This window comes from Pinus tabuliformis, chromosome 4_2 (assembly GCF_031772625.1).
Source record: "Pinus tabuliformis cultivar Carrire ecotype Pingquan chromosome 4_2, CPIR1, whole genome shotgun sequence".
NCBI lineage: Eukaryota > Viridiplantae > Streptophyta > Pinopsida > Pinales > Pinaceae > Pinus > Pinus tabuliformis.
The window spans coordinates 335,196,984-335,209,417 of record NC_142304.1 but is presented as its reverse complement, the minus strand read 5'-3'; positions in this window follow the sequence as shown (position 1 = coordinate 335,209,417).

The following is a 12,434-nucleotide window of genomic DNA, read 5'->3' as shown; positions in this document are numbered from 1 at the left end:
AATAATTCATTCATTTACCTTATGACCATAAAAGAAATTAATAGAAATTGACAAGTATGATTCTGAGAATCAACCTCTCATTTCCACCTAGGAAAAAGTCATCCCTTCCTATATATCTAAGAAATTATAAACATATGAATCACATACATGACCTCTTGATGTACTATAATAAAACTTTAGGCATTTCACTTATGGATGCATAATTTTTTTTCACAAAAAGTCAAAGGACATGCAAAGCATTTTGGCCTATAAACCTCATGCACTAGCAACCTTCAACCATGCAACATTTCATAGATCCATACATTGAATTTCACAATGAAAACCTTTGATTTCACAGTGTACAGCTAATTGAAAATAATTACAAGAAGTTAATTGGCCAAGCTAAAGGTGGGAGTTCAATGTTCCACCCAACCATAGAGCTACTATAGCAAGGATCACTTACAACAATCACTCCCCAACTAGATCCATGCTCTAAGGGCCCGAATTTATTCAATAGTTCCAGTAGGAGGTCACACTCAACTCAAAGAAGATAGGGATTACTTATGAAATTAAGTGGTTTGTTAGCTCTTCAACAAGCACATTGAGTGATTTCTTAGCCAATTCTTGGAAAGCACTCATTCCCATTTGTCTTCAAAATTTCTTGATCTCTTCCAGGCCACAATTTAGCTTCCTAGGGAATTTATTCCCTCCACTTTGTAGATATATCCATCACTTTTCATGAGATTTCTCAAGAAGAAAATCTAACCTCAATATTGTTCTTTAATTTCCTTTTTATTGTTTACTTAGGGTGCCTCTTCATGTTCCTCTTGGACTCTTACTCTTCTTTTTATTATTATTTGCACCATAAAATTAATTAAAGGTGCCAAATAACAACACCTAGGTTTCTTTTCCTCTTCCTCCTTAGATCATAGATTTGTGGTCCCACTCTTCAGGCTTATTCATAAAAATATTTTCATTTTAATTCAAAGTATCATTGCATTACAAAAATTAGGGGAAAAGTATACCATGGGTGTCACAAACCCCACCCCCTTAAAGGGAACATCATCCTCAATGCTCTTATCATCAAAGGAACAAACAGAACTAGGCTTTGTACTTTCCTAATAATCAAATAATCTGTCATTTCCCAATGACCCTTTTTGTAGTATTTTGGTGCTTTCGATGCACCCAATTCAACTTGGATCCATTCCTTTTCTTTGAAATTTTTCTTACTTCCAATATCTAACATTTCTATCCTTGCACTCCTTGTTCCTTCAACGAATAGTTCACGTCCCATTTCTTCTTGGAACACCCCAATATGCTTATGATTCCAATTAGCCATGATCATGACCCTTTAAAAATCAATAACATTTTTCAGCATCTCCTTCTTTCCTTCCCAGCCCCTCGAGCGATCTAATCCCCATTCTGTACAGTTAATCACCTTCCAAGTTCAGGTATCCCCTTCTCTACTTCTCAGTCCCTTGGCTGATCCATTCCATGGAAAGGCTTCATCACATCGGAAGAGTCTCCTAACTGAGGCAAGTCCCTGCCTCCACACTTTCATATCAGTCATGGCATGATCAATATCAATCAATGGAAAGTATTGGGTGTTAGTGTCCCACAATGGCCCTGTTCTGAAAATATTTAATTAGTGTGCCACTACACAGTAATATTTTCAAGTTGTTTCTATTCACCTAACAACCAAGTCCATCCACCTAAAGTGGGCTATTCCATGCTTTCCTACATCATGGTACATATTTCTCCATGAGATTCATTACAAAGGAACTATAGTAAATTTGAATCATACCTTATTAATAGCTTATTCATGATTTGAGTTCCTTGCAATTTCATTTTACTTCTATCACAACAAGTCAATTTAGGTCACAAACCAACTATGATAAATTAGAATGTCAATTCATGTAAATTAATAGAAATTGATGAGGTAACGATACTTATCTTTGGATTGCTATTTACTTTACATCCACTAGGTGGGTTTCCAAACCTAGTGAACACCCAATGGAATTCTCTCCTCTCGTACACATACTAGATCGATTTCCCAATTCTAACAAACATCCGGTTCCTTCTCTTCTCTTCAATCTTGTACACACATTGAATTGATTGCCTAACTTTGGAAAGCATCGAGTTCCTTCTCTTATCTTTGACCTCATACACACACCAGATAGTTACCCAATTCTAGAAAGCATCAAGTTCCTTATCTTCTCTTTGATCTTGCACAGACACTGGATCAGTTGCCCAACTCTAGAATGCATCCATTTCCTTTTCTTCTCTTCGACTTCCCATACACTAGATTAGTTGCCCCAAACTTGCAAGCATCCAATAGTGGATGTAAATAGGATATAGGGATATATATTCCCATTCACTACACAGTGAATATGGGAACTACCATTCTTGGTAATATTTTTTCGACAAGAATATAGTTGTATCCTGCACCTTCATATGCCCAGGAAGTCCCCAATCTCGAGTGGCCTACCTATCCTAAAACTAGCCCAAATAATCCCATACCTGTTTGTCCAATCACATAGGCCAAAAAAGTACCATACCTACATATCCCAACACATTACACATCACAAGGGCCCATGCAGTTCCATACATGCCTATCCCAAAACATTACACAACACATGCACATATACATAGTGTAAAACACAACGCATACACATATATACATGATACAACACAATGAATATACATGGTACAACAAAACACATACACAATACACATGGAATAGTAAAACATGTACATAACAATATTGAAAATCTAGAGACCTCACTATCTCTATCCATAGACACCAGGGAACACTACCTCTAGTGTCTTTCCCACACTTTACTGCGTGCATCCACAACCCAAATCTTGGGTCTATGGTTTTTTTAATTATCCATTCTTGTCCTAACATGCCACATATCACATTGCTTTCATTTTGTTGATATATCCTTCAACATTCCCTGTTCATAATATAAACATGGGCATAATTATGGGAATTATAATGACATGATATCAAAATCATAGATCAGTGAGGGCTACCTTTTTCCAAATTGATTCACCACACAATTGGGAATATTTTCATGCCATCTATACTATCTCTCCCATAATAATGATCTCTTCCAATAACCTATCAGTCACATATGTAAATCGAGTCAAGGTTAAAAAAATCCCCTATCCACCATTTTCATGGCTGTCATATCACTGTCAATTATTATCCATGGACCAAATCATCCCATTAGGTTGTCAAAGCGGTGTCCACTCAATTATGGACATACATATATAATTTCACATTTTTCCCATCTTGGTTCCACCATCAATAGAATTTAACTAATATTCTCTGATGTTTCTATTCAAGCAGGTGATGTTTTTATTGTACACAATTTCATTCATGCTTCTTGTGATATTTAGGAGTGATGCTCCAACATACACCAGCAATTGTTTTTCCTTACCCATCATCCAAGCCTAGGATTTCTCATATTTGTTCATGCTCTTAATTCATACATAGGGCCTCCTTAACTCTCTTACTAGAGATTTGTGGCTTCTCTGCCACACCCAATGATTGTTCCCAAGTCCCCCCCAAAGCATAAAAATTGAAAGGAAAAGAGGGTAATAGTAAAAAGAAAGAAATTCATGACAATAGTCATAAAATTGCAAATAAAAATAGCATGGGCATGCAAAAGTCAATAACCAAAATAGTAGATAAAATGTAAAATAAATCGATAAGCATAAAGAAAAAAATGTTAAACGATCTTAATGACTCAATACCCATGATTTCTAGTGATTTTAATGCTTCATGAATAAAACTCAACCCAAGCCTTCTTCAATCTTTCATGGTAGTATTTTTGATTTGTAGTGCCCCTCCAATTTCTCCCATGAGGAATTTATTTAATGCTTATTAGATGATCTTAAGGGAATTCCCCTCTTATTCCCTCTCTTTTATCATTATACCCTACTATCTCAATTGCCTGAGAGCTCTTACAATTTTATCTTTTCTTGTTGTGCCGAGTCTCTTTATGTGATGCCACATACATTTAGTTGTTAGCATCATTAATGCCAATTATAAATTAGATGTTGCTTGTCATGCTATATCAAACCTATTGTCTTGCAACTACACATATATCTCAATTTACTTATTAGTCACATATCTCAAAATCTAGGACATAATTTAGGCATATTTTATATCTCAAAATATTTTCCAAAAATCATAATTTATATACACAAGTTTAAAATCATTATGTTACCAAGACTTATCAACATTAATTACAATCGACCCCTTACCAAGGATGGAAAAAATAAAGCACCTTCAATCTCAAAGGTCATCTAAGAACCATTTAACATATAAGCATTTGTCTTTTATTTTTATTTTTTATAATTTATAATTTTCACATTTATGAAACATATCATATATATGTAGGAAATTTTACAATAAATACATAGACATTTAATCACATTGCTACATTCAACACCCACTTTCATAAGAAATCAATTATACAGTCCATGATCATAGTGCTATAACCAACACCTATAACAAGCTATTATTAGACCACATGACTCTCTACTAGTCACAAACATCATACCTCAAATCCATCGAGGCTCTCAGTCATATAAATTATAGACCATGGAACTCTCCCCTCCAATCAACATACATACATACATATTTAATCAACAAAAACATACTATTCTATGCAACGCATGCAACATGGGGATTTCCCCAAAATCCCTTATATGACATAAGCATTAAGATGATCATCCACCTAAAGAGTGTAAGAACACACCACTTAAACAATCATGCACAAAACCATGCAGGTAGTTCTGAAAAAATTAAAGAAATAACAAGCATCCATGGTCAGAATAATAGACTTTCCATACCTTCAAGATGCCTAATAATAACCACATGCAACACCATCCCATTTCTCAGTTAAATCAATCATACCAGAACATCCTTGCAACCAACATACAATTCACAATCAAATGCTATAAATATCATGCAGTCATATCTAGATTTAGCTACAATGCTTAGAGCTAGAGATCCACCCTATCTCCAAATATCCAACCATTGGATCACCTTCTTTATCAATTCTGTGACATGGCACCAACTTATTCCTAAAGGTCTAGATTTGAAACTTTGATCTTCACTTCATCTATGATAGAGCCCATCCAGTTCAACACTAACCTAGAAGCTCTGATATCATTTTGTAACACACCCCCTACTATCCCTAACCCCTGTTAAAGGTAGAAGGAGGTAGTTACTCTGCTGACCCGATATCCAATCTACAATCATGGAAATGGGGTCTAAATTTTTTGATCTTTTTCAAACTCTTCAAAACTTACAATGGGAAACACAACTGCGATCGTCTCTTCGAGACCTTTCTAATGGTTTAAAATTCATTTTGATCCAACCCCTAAATCAAAATATATACCATTTAAATAATTCAACCAATAGGCACATGCCATGTCATCAATACTTGCTATATGGTTCCCATGTGGTCCCCACATGATTCATGCATGACACTTTAAGTCATAATATTATTCATTTTCGACTTGTTCATGTCTTCCATACTCACAAGAACCCCCTTTTCCATGGTATAGTTCATATATAATGTGTATATTATTATATGATGTATCCCCGTGACCTAATCTTCATTCAGTGTTATATTAAACCAAGCAGGGAGATCAAGGCCATGACATCTTGTGGATAAAATCTCGGGAGTTTCCCTTCGATACCTTTTACAAAAGTCTTGGGATGCCTTCATTGGAAATATCCAGGGTGATGGGGAGTATCCTATCCACATATACCCTTAATATAATGCCTCGTGGCTCCACTGCACCCCCCCCTTTGCTAATATACTATGGCCAAACATTTTGGAGGGGTCCACTCCTACCTCATAATCTTGGGTATTTTTCCTTTTTTACCATTCCTAGAATACATCGGGGTTATGTGGAGAATCCACATGGAAATTATGTGCATACACATAGGCGTTCCTCCATTGGTTATTATATGATTTGCATGCATTACTTGGCATCTAACTCCATCCCAATGGGCCCATGAGACCCACATACTCTCGAGGATAAAATCCTGGGGCTTTCCTTTGTAATTCCTTGTTGAAACCACTGAGGAAGAACCTTTGAGGTTGCGAGGAACCCCAATCAGCTATGCCACCACATCAAACCATTGGGCAATTTTGAAATAACGTATTACTAAGAGGGGTGGTGAATCAGTAATAGTGAGCTTCTTAAAACTTTTTATGAATATGTCTTTATAACCTTCCTCAACTTCTTGTTACTTATGAGAGAACTCATACATAATACAAATTAACTGCAAGGTAAGACATTCACATGTACATAAAATCCATCACATGAGCTGCATACACATATTGGGATTGATTTTTTACGTGGAAACCCAAAGGGAGAAAACCACCAATTTGTTTGTTGTTATGATGTAAATTAAGCACCTACTTAATTACATCAGTTTGTATGTGAGAACCCACTCACAGGAGGAACCAACCCCCTTAGGATAAGAATCACCTACTTGACAAGATGCACCAACCTCTTATGAATGCATGCCACCACCTGCTCTAGCCATTGTTCTACCTTTCATACATTTTTCAAACTAAAAACAGAGGAAAATACAAATACAGAAAAATACCAATTTGGTTTAATGCAGAATCAACTTCTTCTCTCGGTCATCTACTATTCCATAGGATATCTCGCTCACAGACAAAAAAACTATACCCTTTGCACTCTGCCTTCTATTACACAGACTCTCTACAACACTTTTCTCTAGTTCAACAGTTGGGTCAGTTGCTCAACTCTCACACACTCTTCTCTACACTCTTCATCACATGCAACACTACTATCTTCCCCCTTTTGCTAAATTGAAATCACTTGTTTTGATCCTCTACTTCACTCTACACAATGCTTCCTTTGCTGCTTGTTTCCACACTTCTTGAGTGTACTGCTGTATGGCTCCTCCATGTTGTTGTTGTGTGTGATACTGGAATTCTGCCACTGTATTAAACATGAGGCTGGGCTCCTAAGCGCTTCACCAACTCTCTATGTGAACGTCTATGTTGAGAATTTAATCTCAGTCCACATGCACACATGAAGTAGATTCCCCATGCTTGTTAATGGCTCACAGAGCTTGAATGTACCACAACATGGCTTCTCTATTCCTTATTTAAGTTTATAATGCATGCACATGAGATTAGAGATGGATTTATTCCAATATCGGAACAAGCCCAACAGTTCTTCTTTGAGAATCATTGTCCTCGTTGCCTTGACCCAGTGATCTCTGTAGATTCCATTAACTCCATTAACCAACTCCTTGGGATTGCATTTACTCTCTGGTTGCCGACCCATTCATCCTTTAAATTTATGTATTGTAGTATCAAAGATATAACACATCGTAACTTATAATAAAAAAAAAATACGAAATCACACCACTCTGATGCCTTTAGCCCCTACATGCTTAACTCCTCTTTTTCTTCCACCATGGGATGGGGAGATGTGACTGGCAGCCTCATATGCCACTATAGTGTTATATCAGACCCCCTTCATATCGTAACTTTTATTGAAAATCCCTTACGGAATCGCAAAATCGTGATTGGCGTTTAGCTCCATCTGTTTAGACCTTTGTCACATTTCCTCTGTAGGATTGGGTGCTGTGATTGGGGGCATAAAATTTAGGTGATAAGGCCTTTAGGCTCCTGCCGGGGGTCTTTCTCCATGTGCATTTTCTCTTCCACCCTTGGTTCCTTTAGCTTCTCATCTAGTCACTAATACATCAAAAGCTCCTAATTTCGTAACTTTTCTCGAATTTCAATTACAGAGGAGTTCCAAAATTATAACTTATGAAATACTTCCCATGTGGCATCACATAACACTTAGGTGCTAACCCCATTCTGTGCCCTTGGTCTTTGGGTCTCCCACGACCAAGTGTCAGTCCACATTAGAGCTCCTTTATTGGATCATAACTTTTCTTATAAAACAATTAGATAGGAGTTACGAAAAAATTCAACCTCTAATATGCCGACCTACGAGATGATGTCATGTTTTCATCATCAGTCCATGTAGCGCCTCCTTAGTGGTGAAACATATCATCCAGATTTTTCCCCATTAGGCCACCAAAAACGTTGAATCAAATGGCCACGTGTCCATCGGTCCTTGGTTTTTCAATGATTTCCTTTGTATTTCTTCTCCTTCGCAAACCTCAACACTTTCAAAGAGTTGCAATTTATAAGGACTTATGAGGTTCTGAGATTTTGATGGCCTCGACCTTCTGATATTTCGATATGCCCTATGCTCCAAGGTTCTGATATCGGGTCTCGATGTGCTCTGAACTCCAATGTTCTGATGGCCTCCAACTTCCAATATTCTGATATGCCCTCTACTCTGAGGTTTTGATATTAGATCAAAATTTTTTCTCAAAATAATTATAAGGGACTCCAACCTCTGATATATGGCCTACTCTGATATTTTGGGTTCTAAAATCTCTAGGCTCCTGAGGTTCCAAACCTCCGAAAATTAGCTCCGATATTTGGTTGCTCCTTTTGGGTTTCTTTTAAATAGACTTTTGATGTCTCGATGGGTCCCTTCTTCCAATACTCAACATTCCAAAATTCGACTCCTGATATTTGACCTGCTTCAAAGGAATCCAAGCTCATTTACTTCGACTATCAATAAATTTTGATCTCGATGGCCATTTCAAGACTTCCACATACCATTGGAAATATCTTTCAGAGAACTTTCGAGTGGAGAAGGTCCAATGTAGGATTTGAGCCCATCTATTACCTAAAATATTGTTACAAATATCTCTGCCTCAATGATAGTCCAATTGAAATCAATGCCAACATACCAAAAGACATATTCACCAAAAATCTCCCCCTTTGGAATTGATGGCAATAACATAATATCTCTGTGAAACCAGGCATGATCTTCTTTACTATTGTTCTTCTCATTAGCTCCAATAATTTTCTCCCCATTTGGCATTAATGGCAAAGGATGCCCTTGAATACTCCCCCTAAACCACTGTAGGCTACTCTTCCATTGATCCCACATGCTCAGTAGCTGCTAATGCACACCAAAATTGAGTCATTTGGGAGGAGGATTTGACACAACTCCTATCTGTTACCTGATATATTCAAAGTGTTCTCTGGCCAGTGGCTTAGTAAATATATCCGCAAGTTTGTCTTTAGTAGCTACATATTCAAGTCAAACAACATTGGCTGCAACATGTTCTCTTAATAAATGGAACTGGATAGGGATGAACTTGGTATTTGAATGCATGACATGATTCTTAGAGATACTGATGGAACTAGTATTATCAAACTTGATTGTAATATGATAAATCAACTCTAGTTTAATGTCCTTAAAGGTCTGCTTCATCCATAGAATTTGTGAGCAACAAGTGGCAGCTGCAATATACTCTACTTCAACATTTAATAAATAAATGGAGGCTTGTTTCTTGCTGACCCAAGACACTAATAAGTCTCCCAAAAATAATGTTGCACCTGAGGTTCTCTTCCTGTCATCAATACTTCCTGCCCAATCAACATCAGTATAAGCCTTCAACTTAAATTCTCTACTTTTAGCATACCACAATCCATAATTAGTTGTTCCTTGAAGATATTTGAAAATCCGTTTGACAACGATGACATGAATTTCATGAGGAGAAGCTTGAAATATGGCCACAAGACCAACTTCTTGCATGATTTTTGGCCTCGAAGCTATGAGATACAAGAAGCTTCCTATCATGGATCTATACTCAGTCTGATTTACTAGCAGTGTCTCATCTTCTTTGCAGAATTTGCAGCCTATAACCATAGGTGTGCTAACTGGTTTGGAATCTTCCAGCCCAAAATTATTCATAGTTTCTCATAGGTACTTGGATTGGGAGATAAACAACCCATTTTGTGACTGAGAAATTTGTAGTCCCAAGAAGAAAGATAACTCTCCAATCATGGACATCTCGAACACTGTCTGCATATAGTTTGTGAATTGATGTCTCAATTGTTCCATGTCACTGCCAAAGATTATGTCATCCACATATACTACTAAAATTAGTAGATGTTTTCCTTCAAACTTTATGTATAAATATTGTCTAAAGTACCTTTATTAAATCCTTGTTTCTGAAAGTATTAATCCAGTATTGCATACCAAGCTCTCGAAGCTTGTTTGAGTCCATATAAGGCCTTTTTCAGTTTGCACACAAACTCTTTATCTTCAGTGAGTGTGAATCCTTCTAACTTCTCAATATAAACTTCTTCTTCTAGATATCCATTGAGAGAGGAATAATTCACATCCATTTGATATACCTTGATATTTTTATGACTAGAAAAGGAAAGAAACATTCTAATAGCTTCCATTCTTTCTACTGGTGCAAAGGTTTCCTCAAAATCTATTCCTTCTATCTGGGCATACCCTTTGCAAACTAATCGAGCCTTGTTCCTAATTACTCGACCCTGCTCATTTAGCTTATTTTTGAAGACCCATTTTGTACCTATGACATTTTTCTCTTTGGGTCTTGGAACAAGTTCCCAAGTGTCATTCTTCTCAATTTGGTCAAGTTCTTCATTCATAACTTTCACCCAGAACTTGTCCTCACTTGCGTGGTTGAGATAGGTATACTACTACTTATGTTGCTTCTCCCCACAATATGTGGGATACATATGCTTCATCCATCATAGCTCTGGTCATTTCCTAGATTATTTTGTTCTCTTTCAACTACTCCATTTTGTTGTGGAGTTCTAGCCCTAGAATATTACCTTATAATGCCATGCTATTCAAAAATTTCTTCAAACTCTCTTGAAGTGTATTCTCATCCTCTATCCGATCTTAAAAATTTGATCGTTAAATATTTCTCATTTTCTACTTGAGCTTTAAATTTTTTAAAATGCTTAAATGCTTCCTATTTTTCTTTTAAGAGAATGATCCGAGTGGGCCTGGTAAAATCATCAATGAGCAACATAAAATACCTTTCTCGTTTTGGGGTTTTTCTTTATTTGGGCCACACATACGCGTGTGAATTAGATCCATTGGTCTGGATGAAGAGAAATACTTTGACTTGAAATGAGTCCTAGTCTTCTTACCAAATTGACATGACTTACAGATTGAATTATTAGACCTTGACAGTCTTGGAAAGCCTCTCACTGCTCCTAGCTTGTTGAATCTAATCAAACTTTCAAAATTCATATGACCAAGTCTTCTATGCCACAATCGTGTTTCATTCATTTTTCTTAAATAACAATTTACTCTGGAGTCATCAAACACATATACATTGTTGTGAGTTTTGATTTCTTTTCCCACCAGCTTTCCATCTTTCTCATTTCAGATCTCATAGTCCTTGGATCAAAATATCACATCATAGCCATTATCACACATCTAGCTTACACTAAGCAAGTTGTGCTTGAGACCTTCCACGTACAACACATTTTGAGCTTTTGTCTTTTGATCTAGACTGACTATGCCTTTACCCTTAATTCTTGTTGGGGCATTATTTCTGAAAGTGACATTGTTCCCTTTGTATTTTTCTTTTAGTGACAGAAATTTTCTCTTATCCCCATTCATATGGTTGGAACAACCACTATCCACATACCATCTATTCTCTTGATTATGTGTGGATAGAGAAAGTCCACATTGCATTCTCTTTTTTAGTTTTTCATTTCCAATTCTCCTTATCCTTTTGAGAAGTTGGCTGTTGAATATTCTGGGGCTTAGATAGGTACTCAAACCTGCTTCTGCACTCACTTGCCTTGTGCCCAAAATTATTACATTTGAAACATTCAACATCACTTAAAAGGGGAGAGAAGGCATTTCAGTCTCTAAGAGGAGAATTTTAAGATCTAAAATTCTGATACTTATTATATCTATAATTTTCATCTCTTTCAAATTTGATCATTCTACAATCAACAATCGTATGTCCAAAGATGTGACACTTATAACAATAACCATATAATAAATAATTGTACCTATTTTTGGAAGGTTTTTTGGAAGGTTTATGAGTTTGTGTATGTACGTACCTCTTTTGTTTGGATGATTGATTCATTTTTCGTTGGAATGGCTCCTTGGGGACGATGGAGTTATTATTCCAGTGATGATCTCCTCTTTTCCTTGCTTCCCTTTTGTATTCATTGATTCTTTATTGAAGCTTCTTTGCATAGCTCTGCAGTTCCTCAAATCCTGCAGACCTGAAGTTTAACTTTCCTATAGAATATTATTCCATTCTTGAGTATCACATGTTGAGTCATGGAAAAGGTATGCATATGTTATTTATTTCATCATCCTTTTCCTTTAGATATATCCATTTTATATCCTAAAATGTTAATATATCAAAGGATTATGGTAAGAATGAGGAAATTATCTGTAATTACAATTTAGCTAATTGTTATCCTTCTTTATGAAGGAAAAATATAAAAAGGGACAACTGCTATTCCCTAACCAAGGAACAACGAAAAAGCAGC